Source organism: Hyperolius riggenbachi, chromosome 5 (assembly GCF_040937935.1).
Source record: "Hyperolius riggenbachi isolate aHypRig1 chromosome 5, aHypRig1.pri, whole genome shotgun sequence".
Taxonomy (NCBI): domain Eukaryota; kingdom Metazoa; phylum Chordata; class Amphibia; order Anura; family Hyperoliidae; genus Hyperolius; species Hyperolius riggenbachi.
Genome location: NC_090650.1, coordinates 381217968 through 381237228, shown reverse-complemented (window position 1 = coordinate 381237228; position 19261 = coordinate 381217968). Strand labels below are relative to the sequence as shown.

The 19261-nt window shown below is 43.8% G+C and overlaps 1 protein-coding gene across 2 annotated transcripts in view; it reads right to left on the bottom strand.

Annotated features, from left to right (window-relative positions):
• The window catches only part of PDP1 (pyruvate dehydrogenase phosphatase catalytic subunit 1), an 89386-nt gene that overhangs the window by 35074 nt on the left and 35051 nt on the right, over window positions 1-19261 (bottom strand). Inside the window, exons 1-2 of one of the 2 annotated variants that reach the window (XM_068237655.1) lie at window positions 6915-6975; window positions 6789-6833 (exon numbers count right to left, since the gene is read on the bottom strand). The exons of the other annotated variant lie outside the window; for it this stretch is intronic. The gene's annotated coding sequence lies outside the window, so the exon portion shown is untranslated. Of the gene's footprint in view, window positions 1-6788; window positions 6834-6914; window positions 6976-19261 lie in introns of those variants that run through there. 2 annotated transcript variants of the gene reach the window in all.

Below are 19261 nucleotides of genomic sequence, written 5' to 3'. Positions count from 1 at the left end.
CACCATTCATTCTGCTCCACCGACTTGCATATAAGCCAAGCGGGGTGTTTTTCAGCACATTTTTTATGCTAAAAAAATTAGGCTTATACACGAGTATATAAGGTACTTACGACTCCACAAATATGATCACATCTGAGTAAAATATTGTATTGTTAAAGTGGTCTGAAAGTCAGCATTTCTACTTTGCTCTAAAAGATTCCTCACAGCTTTAAAGCTACTATCCCAGAACATTTTTTAGCAGAACATCACTGACATGGTTAAATAAAGCACTTTGTCCTGATATTCAGATTCAAATCTGCATCCAAACTGGAGATAACAGTATCTTTGTTTACATTCCAATGTTGATACATTTGTCTGCAACAAGTAAAAAACACTTTTCAGCGAGAAGCTGTCTGTGCTTCAGGAACACACACAGTTCAGAACAACTCATTTGAAGATTTTAATATATAATCCAAAGCAGTTGGAATAAAATGCAATGAAAGCTTTCAGGGCAAGAAAAACTACACTTTGTAAACTTGTAATTTGTAGACAGACAATACTACTTGTGCACAAAAGCAAATATGATAACTGTATGAATAATAAAAAGAAAAACACATTTTTATTGAATGTTTTGTGAGAGTTTCAGACCACTGTAATGGGTCAATATTACTCTTGCCTTGCAGTGCTGGGTCCATGGCTCGAATCCCAGCCATGGAGTTTGTCTGTTCTCCCCATGTATGGGTTTCCTCCGGGAACTCTAGTTTTGTCCCACATCCCAAAAAACATACTATATATACACAGATAACTCGCTATGACCCGTAGTAGTACGGCTGCGCTGGGCCGGCGGTGCGTGTCCTTGATCGCACGCCTGTTGCCGGGCACTCTCTGCGCATGAGCGTGACATCACTCATGACGTCACGCACATGCGCAGAAAGTGCCCGGCTACAGGCGCGCAATCAAGGACGCGCACCGCCGGCCCAGCGCAGCCATACTACTTCAGGTCGTAGCGACCCGGAAGTAGTACCGGGTGAGGGGTTCGCCGACATCTCTAATAGGGGGTGCAGAGGTAGCGACCGCATCGGGGACCTTGGTCAAGAGGGGCCCCAAAGGGCCCTCCCTCAATTACAGTATTAGCTCTCTATTGGTCCTGTGCTCATAATAATCACTTCTATAGATGCTTTGAATAGTGGTAATCATTAACAAACTGCTCCCCATCCCCTTCTTGCACCTCTGACACTGTAGTTGCCATTGGCAGGTTTTGGTGTGACAAATCAATTGTTATGTATAGAGTGCTTTGGGGGCCCAATGTAAAACTTGCATCGGGGCCCACAGCTCCTTAGCTACGCCACTGTGTACAGCGCCACGAAATGTGTTGGTGCCTTATAAATCAATAATAATAATTTACTCCTGAAAGCTAATCCTTTAGCTTACCGTATATATTTGCAGCTGTATAGTGTTTTCTCAGACAAAAGGTGGAAACCCTGATTCCCATAAATACCTGAAACATTTTTAAAGAGTACAGAATGTCATAGCCATTTAGCTCAAACATAAATCATGTGTTGACAGAATACAAGGAGTTAGGACTATCCTTCTGTCCTTGTAAGTAATGCCTCCAAGCATTTGTACTGTACATTGTAATGACTGTGAAATGTGGAGGTCATGAAGACAAGCTATTTAAAACTTAAACATGCTGCTGGGTAGCTAGTTCTGATCAGGTGAGGCCGGAGGAGACAGCAAGGATCTAGATAAGTCTTATTAGCTGCCTTCCTTCTCATAGAGCAGCTTTGGCCTAACTTTACAGTATCATTATTCTACTTGGGAGTCTCTCGGAATAAGCATTGCCCTGGCAAGTTCATTTGAAAAGGAATTCAGTTGTATCTAATTAGGATAAGAAATGTGTTTCTTGTGTTCTTGCAGTGTTACAGTTACAGTCCAGGGAGTGCGCAGATTCGCCTGCAGGACGGACGTCAGGTCATTTTACATCTACAAATTGACTTCTTTGTTAAGTTTCTCTGTAGTGGATGGGTAAGAACAACTCGTGCCGCACGCCAATGCTAATGCCCAGCAATGAGAAAATGATTTCACCATTATGCATGTTTAACTGGACCCAGAATTTGCAGGGGCTGAAACAGAACTTTGCAGTGGGCTATTTGGATTCAAGAATTGCTAGATAAATAACTGTCAGTTCGCAATGCTTTTTATCTTGCTGTAAAGTTTCAGCTCACATTCGGATTTAACCAGAATTTACAGGAGCTGCGACAGAACTTTGCACTAAAAAATTAACCACACCACACAAACCTACAAGGACAGGTAGGGCCGGTTCCCACTAGCACCCGCGGCCATTTCCCATTCTGCCGCAGCGCCCTAAGCTGTGTCAGGCCTATAGGAATTCAGCTGTGTGCTGCGTAAAACAGCAGCCTGCTGTCCAGATTTGCACTGCAGTGCGAACTGGACAGCAAGCCATAGGTTAGATGGGCAGCGTTTCCCTGCACTCTCTCTGGAAATGCTACAAATTCTGCAAGGATTTGGGCTTAGAGGAACTAGGGCCTTGTTTCGTAGTTACTAAAAGGGTTAATAGACTGTGTTTCACTTTGCAGGGAAGGTTATTAATTACATGCCAGGAAGCTTATCACTGTCCAGATACCCCCCTTGACTGCCGGCAAAATAAATATACATGAATAGTTCTTTGAATGCTAATTGCAGTCAAGCTGGATTTATACTTTTTCTGGCCCTAGGGCAATTTTCTTTTGGCTCCCTTTCTATGTGCAGTAGCCCCATTCCCATTACATGTTCAACCCCCTCTTTCATTTATAAGATCCTTGTACAGCAGCCCCTCTCTTTCATGTATGGTTCCCTCGGGCAGCATCTCCCATTTTCCATTTGTTGCCCCCTAATTTCAGCCTCCCTCTTCCATTTGCAGGCTTCTTTTCCATATGCAAAAAAAAAACCTTTTCCATTGTCAGCCTAGTGAAGAAGCCACACAAGGTCCAGGCCTTTGTGGCCTTTCCAATCAGGAGTTCGCATCTAAGCATTGTAGTTCGTAGGTGAAGTTTCAAAACTACGCTTACGAATTTATGCATATCGAAGTACTGCTACGCGTAGCCTACGCCCACTATGCATAGTTAACATGTGTATTGCGTATTGCACTACGAATGTGTTACTCACATCTAATTTTCCGCTTGCGATTGTATGCTTACAAATGTACGAATTGGAAAAGGGAATGTACGCACAGAAGAGTTCCCGGTTTAAGTGTTTAAAGAGGAATTAATGCGTAAAATGTTCTGCATACGGGCATAAGCATACGCATACACTACGCTTTGCACTACGCGTAATTGCGTATTTTAACGCGTAGTCTAGGAAATGCATACGAAGCGAATATTTGATTTCGAAGCCGTAGTTTGGTGAAGCGTAATTGCATAAAACTACGCGTAGTTCCAGCAGAGCGAAGTTGGCCATCCCTGGATAAAACAGCAAACACAGCACACAGGTTTATCTCCTGCAGTGACAGTGAGCATCTCTGTAAGCAATATTGGAATGAAACTGATGACTTCTACTGTGAACTGGCGGGACTTGTGATTTTCACACAAATGTCATCTCTGTAGGAAAAATGCAAATAGAATACAGTACCTCTATGAGCAATAGCAATTACAAAAATATGTTTTTGTTGCATGTCAGTCATGCCAGAATGAAATCAAAGCTAAGTGAATTCAGGAGCATGTACCAAAAACAAAATGGGGTTGTAGGAATCAAACTGTAAGCACACAGTCATAAAATATATTTTGTATTTTTTGTTAAATACAAAAACTAGATGGGTACTTAAAGGGTTTTTGTGGAGGGGCTCAAAAAACGACATTTACCTGGGGCTTCTATCGGCCCCCGCAGCTGTCATGTCCCGCACTGTCCTCTACGATCCTCGGTTCCCCACCACCGGTCCTGGTCTAATATTCATCTAACTAGAACCCCTTTAATTACAAAACAATTACCAATACGATTGCTTATGAAGTCATGTAACTAGAGCCTCACACACATTTCGTGGTATCACAGAATGCTTCATCAGGACTCCTGGAAACAGGTTCAGTTGCTGATCCAACTCTCATGCACAGGATGGGTTTTTGTACATAAGACTTAATGGTTACGAGATGTTTGATACCTTCACCTGGGTCATTTCCAGACACAGCAAGGATTGCAGATGGGTGATGAACTTAAGTTGGTCCCTTTGTAGCCACATGCATATACTGTACCCACAGCAAGAATATATCTCTAACAAATCCAGGGTAGTCTGGATTAACCAGTTAACTGTTCACTCTGTGCCCATGACTGTTAATTTAGTTTTTTTCTTTTTTTTAACACTCTACGGTCTGATATGACCCAGACAAGGGCTGCAACTAATGAAAGACAGTCCTTTTAGATCCAGTCCATGGCCTCCATTCATCAATTGAATCAATTACCGACAGTTCGGTAAAATACCGAACTCGATAAGTTGATTTCAGGATTCATCAAAGTTATCTACAGCTGTTAGTGAGCATTCGGTAATCATTCACTAATAATGCAATAAAACGGAAGAAAGTGCAATTCATGAAAATGAAAGTGGGCGTGGTTTAGCGTTACCTTTAGGATTAGTTATCTCCTTCACTGCTCTGTCGTTATTCCTGTCAGATCATTGCTGACAGAGAAGATGGAGCCATTTGAAGTGGTTATGTATCAACTGAGAGTGATTCAAAGGCCCAGAAGGGCAAGAATAAGGTCTAGAATTTGCAAGAGAATAGATTTATTTGCTATACCAGGACATCGGCATTTCTCTTGAATCATCTTGTAAGAGAACACAGGCAGTGCCAGGGTTAACTAAATTGCTAGCTGCACTACATTGTTTTCAGAAAAAGCTCCTATCAAGCCGCAGCTGGAGAAATTGTGGGATTGTCCCAAGCCACTTCCAGAATCCTGGTCCAGGTGTCAAGCCCTATTCGGAATGTTGCCACGTGGTGTTCAAAGGACTGCCTTTTACCCATAATTCCACAGGAAACTTATGGCCTTGTGTTAAATTACCGCTGTAAAATGGTAATATCGACATGTTACTGAATGATTACCACATTGTTATTGATATTTTATCAAAGTCACACCGAATGCGGGAAAACCTTGATGAATACAAATAGAAATCGATAAACTTTGAATTCGGTAATTTAACGAACTGGAAAAAGTTACAAAGATTGCAAAGACAATGATGAATTGAGGCCCATGTCTACTAAATCAGTTCTATTTTCCAATCTTAGTAAATCAATACCCTGTGTGTTTACTCTGCCAGCCTCTGATCTGTGTTCTGTCCATGTGAGCCCTGCCAGGCCTAAGAATGTACAAAAGCTCTTACTATAAAGTTTACCTATCCAGTGCATGTGGTTACCCCGCTGGCCTCATCAGCTATCACTGCAGGCTCACCCCTGCATAGGCTCCGAATCTCTAAGCATCACTGGGTTTGGTATTTCAGAAGACCGCTGATTTTACCAAACAGTTCATCAAATGTCAATTCACTTAGGCTTTTGATGCCTGGAAAAGGAAAATTACCAACTAGCGAGGTAAATACCTCAATAAATGTCAATTCACCTAGAATAGAGCATGCAGTCAAACAAGTGAGATGTTTGGTATTTTACCTCCAACCTGGAGCTGTTGGTAACTAACAAACAGCTATTCAGTGCAAGGGAAAGGCAAAGGAGCTAGCCAATAGGAGGAGCCACCCTGTTTAACTACTCATCCCATTGGTACCAATATACTTTCGGGCGGCACATCAGAAAACAAAACATGAGTGCACATTCATAGAGGTTTCTTGGTAACCCTTTAGATGTGCACAGGGAAAGACAGATACAGGGAATCAAAGGGACTAGAGGAGTCATGCAGATCTAAAGGGACACCAAGGATGCCTTTTACTCTTGTAGGACAGAAGCAGCAATTTGCAAAAGAAGGCCTCATGTTTTAGGCAGAATCATCACAACTCAGACCAGAAGTGGGAGAATATCACTGTAGCAGAACACAGCTTTGATGATGAGACCTGCTCCTCAACTGGTTATGTCTACCGAAACCAAACAGGTCTTATTTAAAGGGAACCTGTGGGGGTTAAACAATTAAACATACCTGGTGCTTTCTCCAGCTCGCCTGCTGTCCTCCACCTCCTAGATCCTCCGCAATTCGGCCGGAAAGTCCTCTGATCACTGCACCCCCATCATGCTTCCGTAACCGGGAGTGTTCTGAGCCTGCACAGTACGCTCCCGGCCTTGGGAGAGTGACGGGGCAAAGTGCGTGCAGCCGGACTGCGCTGACTGAAGGACTTTTGTGGTCGAATTGCGGAGGATCCAGGCGGCCCAAGAGGACGGGGAGGGAGCGATCAGCCTGGAAGGGGCTGGAGGAAACACTCAGGTATGTATCATTTTTTTAAATCCCCTATTACATGTGCGAAAATCTTAGTTCGGAAAAAAAAAAGGTCTAAAAAACTAAATGCAGTGTTTTACTGACCCATACCGGACAGGTCTTAGTGAACTGGAGCCATAGCTCCTTGGTGCCACAGAGGCACCACCGTCCTGCTGGCGGCTGGGACAGATTGTTATTTTTTTCAATGTTGTATTCAATCAGCTATGCATAGGCTACCTATAACAATGACTAGATTCCCAGCATTGTTTAATAGTCATGGGAAATTCAGCTTTCTCTCGCTTCGCTCCACTACCCTGGACAGAACAGGAAGTTTGCATAAGACCACTCACATTTACAAAGCTAATGATTGCAATCTGTAACCTTGATTAATCAGCTGCCAGGTACATAATCAATACCTAGTCCTCTGAAAAATGTAGTTCTCCCCCTGGGAATTTTTCTTCCTGTGGAGCAATAAAATGAAAGTACATCAGAACTGAGAGGGATATGGAGGCTGCCATATTTATTTATTTTTTAAACAATACCAGCTGCCTGGCAGTCCTGTTGATCTCTTTGACTGCAGAAGGCCCCGTTCACAGGAACAGATGATAGGCAGTGGAAAGACTGTTAAACTCTCACAACTACATGTTGTTGCCTGGTAACTGCTCACTGAGCACACAGTTCACCTGCCCATGTGAAAGAGCCTGAAGTGTCTGAATCGCACACCTAAAACAAGCATGTGGCTAACGTATCCGCTGTTCGCTGCGCCGGTGACCTGCTAATTATTCGTCTAACTATACGAATAGTACTTCCGTTGCGCAGCCATGGCTGCGCGCGTCCCCGCTCCTGCGCGTGTCATCGGAAGTTTACTGCACAGGTGCAGTATGAAGTTTTCTTGTACTGTGCCTGCGCAGTAAGCTCCCGATGATGCGCGTGGGAGCGAGGATGCGCACACGGCTGCTCAGCCACAGTACTATTCGTCTAGTTAGCCGAATAATTGGCAGGTCACCGGCGGCGGCGAACGGTCGGAGGCTTCAGTGATGGCGTGGGACTTAATAGCTGCAGGGGGCCAGTAGAAGCCCCAGGTAAGTGACGCTTTCTGCTTTTTTTAACACCCCACAGAACTCCTTTAAAGTCTAATCTTCAGCCCATCTCTGCTGTTCAGGAGACAGGGTCTATACTGGGCTGAGTAACCCACCTCTGGTCTCCCAACAGCACTCTCTAGTGGTGGTCAGGATTAGCTGCTACAAAAGGAGAAAATGTTTTGAATGGAACAGGTTACCTTTACCACAGTTACACGCTGTTAGCTATACCAAAAAACTGCTTATTATGGAAAGCTGACTGGCATAGTAAGGGCTACTTAAGATGGTTTAAGAAATGAATATTAATTCTGCTAAGCTGGGTTGAGACTGAGCAGTTATGAGACCACAATACTTCTTTCTTGAAATATTATACTTTATTAACCTACTAAATTGTTATGTAAGAGTCCGCACAGTCACTGAGCGGTTAGCGCTCTTGGCTACAGTTCCAGGTTTTAAAGGGAACCTTAAATGACCACTACAAGGAAAAAAAAGTAAGCAGTTAAAATCTGACAGGTTTTGGAAAAGTCCATATCCTCATGGGGATTCACAGGGTTTACTTTGTTTTCAAAATAATTTCAGTTGCTAAGTCTAACTAGCCAACATAGTGTGCAAGCGAATAGGGAGGCTAGCTGGTATCTTACTTTTTTGGCAGTTAGACTTTGCAACTAACATTCAGTAAATGCTTTTGAAAAAAAAACCCTGAGAATCCCCCATGAGGAGATGGACTAGTCCAAACCCTGTTGGTTCTGTCAGATATTAACTGCTTAATTTATTCACTGTATTGGTCTTTCAAGTGACTCAAAGGCTCTAATCTTCTACCAGCAACCTGTAGTCCTTCAGATCCCTCCCTCCCGTTTTACTGAATTCCACTGCTGTGCTGATCTCAAAGCTGCCCTGCAAAGGCCTGTTGCGGGCTACTGTGCATGTGTGACCTGGCCTTGATTGCGTTCCCATAGCCAGGAGCGGTGCAATTTGGAAAACTTGCAGCTGCCTTTTGCTCACTTGAGGCTCCCATTAAGTATTTGTAGTTTGTACATTCCTGCTGTGTTTGCTTTTGTTATCATTAGATCATGCACCCAACTTTCACACATCCCCAGGGTGTTTTTAGGCATAGACAAACCAGGCAGATGCCTGGAGTGACACCTGCAGGAGGGGGCATCACAGAGCTATTCTTAGCACACTGTACTTGTAGAAATTCTTAGACACAGCTGCTAGAACAATATGAAGTGCATTAACCCTCCTGGCGGTCAATTAAAACCATCAGGGGGCAGCGCAGCACTATTTTTAATTTTTTTTTTTTAAATCATGTAGCTAGCCTAGCGCTAGCTACATGACAGCCACTGTGCAGCGGCATCCCCCCACCCTCTTCGATCGCCTCCGGCGATCAAGCCTGTCTGGAAATCCCGTTCTGAACAGGATTTCCATTAGGGCTTTCCCAGTCGCCATCAACGTCGTGACGTCAAGGGAGTCCCGATCCACCCCTCAGCGCTGCCTGGCACTGATTGGCCAGGCAGCGCATGGGGTCTGGGGGGCGCGGAGCGGCGGCGTTCGGGCAGTACATGCAGCTAGCAAAATGCTAGCTGCGTGTACCAAAAAAAAAAATTATGCAATTATGCAGCAGGGCCTGAGAAATCCTCCTGCGCGGCATAGCACGAGCTCAGCTCGAGCTTACCGCCAGGAAGGTTAATGGGAATTCTAACACATAAATTAGCACTGCTTGTTAGCATAACAATGATATGGCAGGTGCCACAAAGAGGAACTGTAGTACTTTATAGATTATTTAGTCAGTGTTTGGCCATTGTAAAATCTTTCCTCTCTGATTTACATTCTGAAATGTATCACTGGTGGTGGTGATATCTTTAGTTCTGCCAGGTAATCAGTATGGAATGTTTGTTTACTGAGAGTTCTGTGCACATAGGGAGATACTGCTTGCTTGGCAGTTGGAAAAAGCTGTTATTTCCCACAGTGCAATGAGGTTCACAGAAAACAAACTGTCAGGACTATGGTCATGACATCACACTGTGGGAGGGGTTTCACCACAATAGCTACACAGACCCCTCCCTCCCCTGATGATCTAGTAGATGAAGAGTAAAGGTGACTGGCACTCGAAGAGGGCTGGAATAGGCAGTCGGAATTGATTACCGAGCAGACTGTGCTCTTTACCTAGTGAAGATATCACAATGTATTTGCTGAGAAGAAAAGCAGGTCCGGCACCAGTCTCAATGCTTCAGTGAGAATTTATTCCAACAGGTACAGTGAAAAAAGGCACATGGAGGTACAAAAGGGCGGCCTGACAGCCGTTTCGCAGGTCTCCCCGCTTCGTCAGCCTCTGACGAAGCGGGGAGACCTGCGAAACGGCTGTCAGGCCGCCCTTTTGTACCTCCATGTGCCTTTTTTCACTGTACCTGTTGGAATAAATTCTCACTGAAGCATTGAGACTGGTGCCGGACCTGCTTTTCTTCTCAGCAAATCCCCTGATGATCTATTGGAGAAAAAGTAAAGATTAAAAGGTAGAAGGCAGCACAGTGGTATAATGGTTAGCGCTCTCGCCTTGTAGCACTGGGTCCACAGTTTGAATCCCAGCCAGGTCAACATCTGTAAGAAGTTTGTATGTTCTTCCCGTTGGTGTGGGTTTCCTCCGTGCACTCCAGTTTCCTCCCACATCCCAAAAACACACAGATAAGTTAATTGGTTTCCCCCTAAATTGTCCCTAAACTATGATGCATGCACTACACGATACATACATAGATATAAGACTATGGTAGGGATTAGATTGTGAGCCCCTCTGAGGGACAGTTAGTGACAAGACAATGTACTCTGTACAGCGCTGCGTAATATGCCATATAAATACTTCAATAAATGCATTTCTTGTAGGAATGGGGGTATCCGCTACTGATTGAGATGAAGTTCAATTCTGAATAAAAAAAGATCCTATTTAAGTTTAGTCTGTATAGATTTCTGCATTTCTGACCTATAAAGACTCAGGCTGTACATAAACAGTAAATTGCCCACACACCCCTCATAACAATTATAGAAATGGCTTGGATGTGGGTTCAATGAGTCTGAGTTGGTGAGGTGAATTAAGCCTGGTAATAATTTATGTATCCTTTGTATTTGACAAATAACATTTCTGTATATAATGTATCAATTTGTTAATGGTACCAGCAAAACAAATTCATTTTGATTGGGAGGGTGAAACAAAAGAAGCCGCGTCTGGGGCACCAAAATGCCCAGAAACAACTCCGTCCTTACCCCCCCCCCTTCTGTGGTGATCCCATCAGTCTGGGGGCATTTACACGTTTGGCTACCTTGATTAGGGATACTCATTCAGATTTTGCAGAACTGAGATATACGCATTTCCGAATGGAAGTCGGAAATCGGTAATCAGAATTCTGCGGAAATCTGATTTACCACAACTCAGTAAATTTAGCCCAATCACAGAACTCAGAAGAATTGGACCAATCAGAGAATGTAGCATTTTTCTGCAAAATTTGAATGGCAGACCAATCACAATCACTGTTTTTTCCGATTTCCAGAAAAATGGAAAATCGGCAAACTAGAAATGGAAATTTTAGCGGAATCAGAAACGGGCTTTTCCGACCATACCTAACCGTTATTCCCCTCAATAACAGTGCAGCCACCATTACTCTCCACTCATAAAAAGTGTGTCCTCAACAAGAACTGGTATAGTGGAGGTGGCCCTGTTCCAGAGGCACGACAGTTAAGGAATCTGGGTCCCTGGGCTGGGCCGAGGCAAGAGAGGCACCAGCCTCAGGGCGCAGTGTAGGAGGGGCGCACAACTCACTCAGCTATCATTCCCCTGTTGTGTTTGAAGCAGAGAGAAATCAGAAAAGAGGATACATGGCAGTGACTGCAAGCCAGATAACTAGAGATTAAAGAGGAACTTCAGCCTAAACAAACATACTGTCATTAAGTTACATTAGTTATGTTATTTAAAATAGATAGGTAATATAATCTCTTACCCACCCTGTTTTAAAAGACCAGGCAAATGTTTGATTTCACGAGGGAGGCCATCTTTTTGGTTGAAAGGAGGTGACAGGGAGCATGAGACACAGTTCCAACTGTCCTGTGTGCTGATCACCCCTCCCAGTTGCTAGGCAACGTAAATAACAACATAGGAAATTCCATCATGCTTTGCACAGCATCAGGGAAAAAAAGCCCGGGCAGTTTTCTTTGATGGGTGGAGCTTAGCTAAAAATGCAGCTAAAAATGATGCTTTGGTAAGAAAAAACAAAGTTCTGATGCTGTGAAACTGTTAAAGAAACACAAACCCTTTTCAGTTCTGCTGAGTAGATTTTTTAGTCCGGAGGTTCACTTTAAGGTGTTGAGGGCCCGAAGCACCTCTGATATCAATCAGTGTGCGATGGCTGGGGTGGGAGGCATGGAGGGGCGCACTTTGGTGTCTCAGCCTTGGGTGCTGGAGGACCTTGTCCCGGTTCTGCTGGGTTCCCCTGTGACTGTAGTGCCCCCCCCCCCCCCCCCCAGTGGTTGCATCTCTGCTCTAGGTGCCCCTTTCCTTCTACATCAAAAATATGCAGGCTATCTCCCCTCCTTTAAAAAACCCTGGCTCAGTTCGTCATATGGTTCTCATTTATCTTTTTACATACCAACCTAGTATTCATTCAGTAGTTTGAAGCTTCAACAGGGACAAGGTTTCCTTGACCTTGTTATATAACTAGCAGGAAAATGTTTTGTGACCTTGGCCTCAATTCACTAAGATCATGCTAGAGATAATAAGGCAAGAGAAAACTTACCTCCACACGTGAGAGAGTTATCTTACCTCTTCATTCCTTAAGTTACCTCTCCTGTGGTTAATTTACCTCCTCTGTAGTTAATTTACCTCCTCTGTAGTTATTTTCACATGCAGCTAATTAACAGCCTGTCTTTAACTCTGGAGTTATTTTAAGGATTGGAGAGTTAATTTAAAGACAGAAGAGTTAACTTTAGGCTTGCCTGAGGTAAAATGTTTCCTGAATACTACATGCCTTATCACCATGGTAACAACTCTAGAAGAGTTATTAAAGACAGGAGATAAGTTTAGTGAATTAAGGCCAATGGCTTCAATTCATCAAAGGGTGTTCGATAACAAAACCCTAGTCCTTAAAATACCGCATTCGGTATTTTACACTTCACTGTGCTAATTCATCAATATTTTCCCATGTGTGGTAGAGGTTCGTTAAGTTACCGAACTACTAGGCTTCAATTCATCAAAGGCTGTTCGATAACTGCAGAGTGGTGCAGAGCAGCTTGGAATGTCCATGTGTTGTTACAAGCTGATAACAATAGAAGGCATCCAGACATCCCTTTGTGATGTAAAGGTGTTATAGTTACTGTTATTTATACTGCCTCTGCTGCTCTGAATCTGTCGATCAGTCTTTCTTAACATTTTATTTATTTGCCACAACGTAGATGAACTTCCTGGAGACATTACAAATGCCATGCTTGGTGATTTCACCACCAGCATCTTTGCATTATCAAACAGGGCCTGAAAGGGTTACACCACCGAAGGGAATCTGGGGATATATTTTGACCCGTTCTCTCTGCTCACTGCTTGGGGGGTCTGAAAGCTTGTGTGGAGAAGCCTGTGTGACCTATCAGCAGCACTTGCAGGAGAACAGGGGCTGTTTCTATTGGCTGCCTGCTCCTGCTAATCATGAAAACATTCACACAGAAGGCTTTCGAAGCCTGTAACGACAGGGGAGAGCTTGAGATAAACACCGAATGTGTTAGCGAATGTGGGAACCTTGATGAATTAACATTTGTTGAGCACATGTCGGTAATTTATCTCATTGCTGTGTCATTTCAGCTTCTCATTCGGTAACAGCTTTGATGAATTAACATTTTCTAAAGTGCTTCGTTAAGTCAGCTGTTTTCAGCATTACCGAATGCGGTAATGCTTGATGAATTGAAGCCAATGGCCTCAATTCATAAAGCATTTCCGCATGAGGAAATGCAGAAAGCCGCTCGCTTTACCGACCACACAGCAAAATATGTATTCATAAAGGCTTTTTCCGCATGAAAAGCCGACATCCACGAGCAGAGTGATCAATCACCGCCTTGCGCGGTGATTATCACAGCAAAAGTAACAAATGTCAATTCATAAAGATTAGAGGTAGCGGTATGCGGACGGGTATTACCGCTACCTCTGATGTGGCGAGAAGCGTGCGGAATCCGTTGCAGTGAATGGGACAGACCTCCCAAGCAGCTGCAGAGAGAACACCGCACGGAGGGATTCCGCCTGCTTCTCCGGCTTCCGCATGTCTCCCGACAGCCTAACGCCTGCCTACAGCGGAGTATCTCCGCACGCCTGTCACAACAGGCAACATTTTTATGAATTACCACCCTGAAGGCGGAAATACCGACAGCGGTGTTTCCCCGCTCCACTTTCCCCGCTCGCAGGCACTTTTATGAATCGAGGCCAATGTCTATTATCATGGTTATTATTAGATCTTATGAATGTGTTGTATTTAATTTACCCAGTAAGTTGTATTATGCTTTTTATGTTTGACATAAAGCTCTAACTTTCATGTATTGTTTTCTTTTATGCTTTCAATAAAGCTGTTTGATAGCAAAGAAAAACATACAGGCAGGTTAATAATCTCTCTCCAAAACTGGATCCATCCTAGACTGTGTCAGAGCTGGTTCACACTCGGTCGCTTTTCCGCATTTTGTTGATCACCGGCGATCAGCAAAGCGATGTTTCTAATGTATCGCTATGGGATCATTCTCACTGCTGTGTTTGCGATTTGCATAAATCACAAACGTGCTGCATGCAGTGCTTTGGGGGCAATCGGGATGTGATTCTAATTCTGTTGAACAGGAATCAACACAAATCGTGGCAAAATCACAACCCAAATTGCAATCGCAGTTTACGTTTGGAGTGTGAACTAGCCCTTAGGGGCATTAGATTGCGAGCCCTATTGAGAGAAAAGGCTGCTTGGGCTGTAGCCAAGCAGTGTGTCTTTCGAGCAGAAACTGTCACCTGGAGTGATTACTAATGATTGTTTTAGGTAACAGTTACGGAGTGTCTATACAGTCATCAACTACAGTGTATATTTAGCTGTTTGCTTTGACTCATTAATCTTTAAAGGTTAACTTTCTATGCACCTTTATATTATTCTTTATACACCAACTGCGTACTTTTACATTATACAATACTTTAAAGAAACATTCCATTTCCTATTCTATTAACGGAATGGTCAATGAATAATTCATTTGTAAACTAACACCAGACAATGTAACACTGTATATGTACATTCAGCCTGTGTTGGAGAAAGAAAACGTATAATTTGATTTTATATGCAGGTTGCTTTGTCTGCTTCTGTACGTTTGATATGAGGCAGGTGGGTCAATGGCTCTGCTTCTTTTAAGGGACATGATTAAATAGACATGTATTTGTTAGAGTTGTCCCGAACGGTTTGCACATGAACTTATTCGCACGAACATCATGGATTTGCATTCGCTTCGAAACACAAACTTTATGGCGGGTCGAAAAGCACCACAAAAACAGCTCTTTTAAGAGCTAGTGTTCTTGTGATGTATGTTTTTTTTTGTGTGTGACCCACTGACACTTGCTCATACAGCCCTGTCTGTCGCAGCTGGTTCTTGCTAATTGCTATACTGTGCCAGGCCCAGCACATTCAGTGCCTACCTGTTCACTGCACCTGTGTGTGTGACAGCTGCACATTGTATTGTAATACCAGTCACTGTATACTTTTCACTGCACCTGTGTGACCACATGCTGTTTTATATACCAGTCTGTGCATACCTTTTCACTGCACCTGTATGACAGCTGCACATTGTATTGTAATACCAGTCACTGTATACTTTTCACTGCACCTGTGTGACAGCACTCAGTTTTATATACCAGTCACTGCATACCTGTTCACTGCACCTGTGTGACCACATGCTGTTTTTTATACCAGTCCGTGCATACCTTTTCACTGCACCTGTGTGACTGCACATTGCATTATACCAGTCAGTGCATACCTTTCACTTGAATGGATGTCAGACTTGCCCTCCATAACAGATTCTCGTTATAGGATTTTGTATTCGTCTCATCATTATACAGCAGTCAGTGTATACCTTTCACTGCATCTGTGTGACTGCACATTGTATTAGTCAAGTCAGTGCATACCTTTAACTTCATCTCCCCCAATATGGACAAAACAGCAGGCAGAGCCAGAGGCAGGCAGGCCACCCGGCAGGTCTGTTCGAGGTCGTGCTGTCATGATTTTGTGTGGCCCTCGACCAAAGTACAGTGTTCAGAAGAAGGCACGTGCCATCAACCCCCAATATTGTCAGGACATAGTTGACTAACACAGAACACCTCATCTTCCTTAGCTTCCGCATGGAAGCGTGACATATCTTCCTCCTCCTGCTCTGATTCTGGCACCCCACTTAACACTCTGTTGGCAGCAGTTTTACCAAAGTGCCATCATCCCAGGGCTCAGCGGTGTGGGAATTTTTTTGTGTGTCTGCCTCAGATGAGAGCAATGCCATCTGTACTCTCTGCCACTGAAAATTGAGCCATGGAAAGACCAAGACCCGCGTAGGGACAACTACCTTACGAAGGCACATGATGAAAAAGCACAAACTGCAATTGGATGACCACCTGAGGAAAAGCAGCACACAAAAGCAAAGCCACACACCGCAGTGGAAGATACCAGGCCGCAATTATTTCTCAAAAAAGGCGATACCCAAACTGTACCGTGATGTTGAAAGGCAAGTGGTGTCACCTCTGGCACACAGCGTTGGGTGAAGGGTCCATCTGACCACGGATGCCTGGTCTGCAAAGCACGGTCAGGCCTGCCCGAAGACTAAGTCAGTCCCCACACAGCATCTCTGCCTGCAGGCCGCTTGACTGCCTTCTCCGCCACCACCAACAGGGTCCAGGACTCCAGGTGGATTCTTGAATTTTTAAGGCCGCTGATAGTAGCGGCTGCTATAATCATTTTTCTGGTGCGTGTACATGCCTGCCTAATTTTTCCGGCTGCACTGCGTCTGCAACAACAAAACAAAAGGCATGTACATGTGTCAATTCCCCTTTGTGATCGTTACCTTGCCGCAGTGAAGGGGCTTGCGTATCACAATGAAGCAATGACCTATATGAGTGTGTTGGTGGGCACACCCCAGAAGATAATAAGGTTGTTGCTTCACTGTGGACAGACCAAATTCGATCAGATGGACAGTCACTGTTGTTCTGTCATTGAGCTACATCAGCTCTACCATAGGGGCTGGAAAGCCGCCATCACCTGCACTCTTGCCAGCATGCACACCAGCGGTGCGTTACACAGTGAGTTTGGCCTGTCAGGGTGAAGCAGTACACTACTTGCACTACCTGATCCATGTCTACACACGCAAGATGTTTTCAAGCACTCTAGGCCTCCAATTTAAGAATGCAATGCGATTTCTGCCCTATAGGGATTATAACCCTGCGATGCGTCAAATCCAGATATTTCCCTGGGACTTTTGGCATGTATCCCGCTCCGCCATGCCCCCCTCCAGGTGTTAGACCCCTTGAAACATCTTTTCCATCACTTTTGTGGCCAGAATTAGTGTTTGTAGTTTTGAAAGTTCGCCTGCACATTGAAGTCTATTGCGGTTCGTGGTGATTCGCTGGTTCGCGAACTTTTTCGCAAGTTTGCATTTGCGGTTCGCTAACCAAAATCTGCGGGTTTGCGACAACTCTAGTATTTGTACAGTGGCAATCGTACAAATACCGTATATACTCGAATACAAATTGACCTCATGTACAAGTAGACTCCAATATTCAACCCACTTAAGCTGGAATTTTTTATTGACTCAAGTATAAGTCTACCCAGCAAAGTTAATGGCTGCACTTGGGGACCAGGAGGGGTTAATGATTGCACTGCATACAGTATTGCAGTCATTAACCCCTCCTGTCCCTTAAGTGCACCCAAGTACTGCAAATATTCACTCTCTTTTATGCAGCCCAATATTTCCCCCCTGCCCCTTTCCTTGTTAATTGTTGTGGCCAGGACTTTCTGACCTGTGCTTGGCATTTCTTGGCATTTCTCTTCCTCAAAGTATCACTTACCACTGGGTAAATTGCTAAAAATGGGAATATCACTGTTGGTACTCGCATTACTCAGTGTGCACAGTTTTGCCCATGACTCGTGTATAAGTTGACCCCTATACTTTTATAAAGTGAATCAGTCCTAAATTTCTAGACTTATACTCAAGTATACTGTATACAGTATGCTGTGTTTCTTTTCTTCCTTATGTGCCTGTAAGGGTTAATATTCAGCTATGCAACTGACAGTTTCTCTCTAGTTGCGACCCAGACTATAGCGTCCCTCACTGTCAATGAATTACAGCCATAAAACACTTTCCAGGCAGAGAACTGGTCTTCTTAAGGCAGGGGAAATACAAAAAAGGTCACTAGTTAGTATATTTTAGCTTTTAGAGACATGGGACTGTTTCATTGAGCTGAGACAAAACAAATTTACTTTTTTAAGTTTATAAACATGACGTAAAACTGTGGGATATAATTTTAGGAGTTGGAGGATAGATACCATTGTTTAGCTCATCGGTTTATTTTCACTTAAAGTGAACCTCCGGACTGAAAATCTACTCAGCAGAACTGAAAAGACTTGGTGTTTCTTCAACAGTTTCACAGCATCAGAACTTTGTTTTACCAAAGCATCATTTTAGCTGCAATTTTATCTAAGCTCCACCCATCAAAGAAAAAAAGCCCGGGCTTTTTCCCTGATGCTGTGCAGAGCATGATGGGATTTGGAACTATGTCTCATGCTCCCTGTCACCTCCTTTCAACCAAAAAGATGGCTGCCATCATTAAATCAAACATTTGCCTGTTCTTTTAAAACAGTGTGGGTAAGAGATTATATTACCTATTTTAATTAACATTACTAATGTAACTTAATGACAGTATGTTTGTTTAGGCTGGAGTTCCTCTTTAAGGTTCACTTTAACATATATGATAATTTGCTGTTGTACACTTTCTTTATAATCCTAATTATAAATACTATAAAGAAAAAAGTTGGGCTTAAAGGTCAACTGACCTGAGGGGGATATGGAGGCTGCTATATTTATTTCCTTTTAACGAATACCAGTTGCCTGACTATCTGTAATCATCTGCTCTGCTGTCTGCACAGGCAGGCAGCCTTTTGACAATTTTTCAGGTCTGCATGCTGCAGGTCCCTGGAAAGGAGACCTGTTTTCACTCTGCAAGTTTCAGACTTGCTGTTCTGGGGAGGGATTTGCATTCACTCATCTGGTTATTGATAGCTCTGCCTCTTTTGAAGGCTTGCAGTATAAATGCCATTTCCTCCCAGAATTCCATGCTGGTCATAAAGGTTTGGTTCTGCTGGACTTATCTTGAGTTTCAGCCCCTCTGCTAATTGTTTGCTAAATATTGTCTTAGAGTAGTTATCCTTTGGAGTACCCCAGCATTCCTTCTAGCGCAGTCAGGTTGTTTATTATCTGTATTGCTTAGTTCTGTCTTATCTGTTACAATTGCACTTTCTCCAACGGCGGCTGACAGTGAGTCGCCCTGTCTGTTTGGATCGCATTCGCCCTAGCGGTAGAGGCGGTGGATCTTTCTGTATTCTGTCTTGGAGTGTAAGCCAGAGCAGCGATTGCTACTGGTTGCTCCATCTGTCTGTCTGTTGGGATTGCACTTGCCCTAGTAGTAGAGGTGGTGGTTCTCTCGGTACTCTGTCTTGGAGGTAAGCCAGAGCAGCGGTTGCTACTGGTTACTCCTTCAGTCTGTCTTGTCTAACACGAACGCTTGCTGTTGTCTGGTG